The sequence below is a fragment of the Lonchura striata genome, chromosome 37 (assembly GCF_046129695.1).
Source record: "Lonchura striata isolate bLonStr1 chromosome 37, bLonStr1.mat, whole genome shotgun sequence".
Classification (NCBI taxonomy): Eukaryota; Metazoa; Chordata; class Aves; order Passeriformes; family Estrildidae; genus Lonchura; species Lonchura striata.
In genome coordinates, this window is record NC_134639.1 from 857,767 (window position 1) to 860,385 (window position 2,619).

Here is a 2,619-nt window from a genome sequence, read left to right on the forward strand (position 1 = left end):
GTTTAGCTTTGTTCCATTGAATTTGCAGAGTGTAAATAACCCAAGAAACAAATGGGCTTCTCTAGACTCTTCACTGGACTCAGGTAGGGTAGCATCACAGTTATATTCTAACTGTGATGGTTCCAAGATAACCAAACCCTTAAGGTTGCCAAAGGGTGTATTTTTGATCTGTGGAAATAGAGCTTGGAATGGAATTCCGGTAAAACCACAAGGGGGACCATGTTACCTAGGAAAACTAGCACTGTTCCATCCTAATATATCCTTGCTAATGCAATGGGACAGGCTAGGGAAGACAAGGAAGAGGCCTGATGTGCATGACTTAAAATGTGATCAGGTTGGACAACCTCAATTTTGGAGTACTTTAAAACAGGTAATAGTGGCAACCCTGTTACCAGGAGGAGCTGCCAGAAAGGCTATGGTGTTAGCTGAACAATTGGGATGCTGGACTAAAGATGAACTTAACAAAACATCAGAGGTTTTATCTATGCTTGCTATGGATGTACAAAGTGTAAATCATGCTGTACTACAGAACAGAGCAGCCATTGATTTTTTGTTGTTAGCCCAGGGACATGGATGTGAGGAATTTGAAGGAATGTGTTGCATGAATCTCTCTGATCATTCTATATCAATACATGCTAAGATTAAAGAACTACAACAGGGCCTTCATCAATTAAAAGAAGAGGATGGTCTGGGGATAGAAGAATGGCTTAAAAGTTTAGGGATTGGTCCTTGGCTAAGAACTTTTATCATGTATGCAGTAGGAATCTTGATTGTTGTTTTACTACTCTTGCTGATTTTACCCTGCCTGTTTAATTGTCTTCAGAAGCTGATAGAATGCATGGTTCAAAAGATGTGGACAACTAACTCAATGGTCCAAAACAAAAACAGGGGAAATATGGAGAGTTTTGTGGAAGAATGGCTTCGTGAGAAAGGACATGACTACGTGCAGTTAGTGAAGCAGTAGCTGAAAATTGCACAGTGCAGCAATAGCAGATGTAGCAATAATATCTTATGTCCTTGGGTAAGCTGGTTCCCAACAGTAGAATGTTCAGCAAAAAGATAAATGTAAGGGAAAACAAAGCAAGCTTAGAAAGCTCCAAAGGCGGGATTGACCTGTTTTTCATACACCAATGATGAGCATAAATTTTGCAATATGCATAAGCTTCATTATAACGGGTATAACTATACATGTGTGCTTGAAATAAACTGAGACTTGTTGACATTATAGAATGGACCTGTCTCCCGTCATTTTTTCCACACTGTTAGTGCCTTTTTGTCATTTGCCTGTTTTGTGTTCATGGTTTTCTCCTATGTGCAGATCTTTAGGGCTGTGCTGAGGATCCCCTCTGAGCAGGGATGGCACAAAGCCTTTCTCACCTGCCTCCCTCACCTGGCCGTGGTCTCCCTGTTTCTCTGCACTGCAGCCTTTGCCTACCTGAAGCCCCACTCCCTCTCCTTCCCATCCCTGGATCTGGCAGTGTCAGTTCTGTACTCGGTGGTGCCCCCAGCCCTGAACCCTCTCATCTACAGCCTGAGGAACCAGGAGCTCAAGGATGCCCTGAGGAAAATTATGACTGGCTGCTTCTCTGAAGCTACCTATTGCCTGTTTTCTTCTGCCAAACTTTTGGAATGGAACTCATGACATGCCCAACAGGCCTGCCCAGATCCTTGGGTAATGTTCAGTGGGTTTTTAGCTCATAAAAGTATCCTCAATAACATTTTTTAACCCCCACCATCTAATTCACTGTCTGCCTCTTGAATGTCACCCATAAGCTCTGTTAACCAGGTTTGTGCTATTGCTACATTTGAACAAAATAAAGTACCCTGCAGTGCCTGTTTTATCTGGGATCCCAGCTCTGAGGCCTGCATGAAGTTAGAGGGGAGAAGGGGAAGAGAGCTCCAGCAGAGCAGCACTGCCAGGGAGCAGCAGGGATTGTTCCTTTTGGAGCTGCCCTTCCCACTCCACCCTCTCCTTGCCAGCCCTGCTGTGGCTGTGAGGCCGCAGTGCTCTGGCAGCTTGGTCACTGTCCTGCTGCGTGTCCGTGCTGTGACCACAGGCAGGGACAGGCCGTGGGCACTGCTGGGACACAGCTGGGCTCCAGCACAGCAGCTCCATCAGCCAAGGGCATCTCCTGAGGGCAGGGCAGGAAGGCTTTGCTCTCCTCCAGAGATGCTGTCAGCAATGTGCTCCAGGAATGCCCTGGCACAGCAAAGCCCAGTGCCTGGGCAGAGGGGGAGTGTGCAGGGAGGGCACACAGCAGTGTCCTGGCACAGCCAGAGCTCCTGGCATGGCCCTGATGGAGGAGCAGAGCAGGGCCTGGGCTGTGTCTTTGTTCTGGGGACAGCCTGGGAAGGTGCCCCACGACAATTGTCCCACACCAGCCCCTGCAACCACCACTGCCAGCACTGGCCTCTCCCCCACCTGCAGGAGATTGTTTGTCCCTGCATGGAGGGACACCAAGTGACCAGGCCAGCAGGCCATGTTTGCTCTGTACTGGGGAGATTTCAGCAGTGCATCCTGTGTGTGTGGGGAGATGAACCTGAGTGAGCACACACACCATCAGCAGCACTTGGGGGTGGCACAATTCCAGTGGCACAAACAGTGCCTTGAGGCCATTT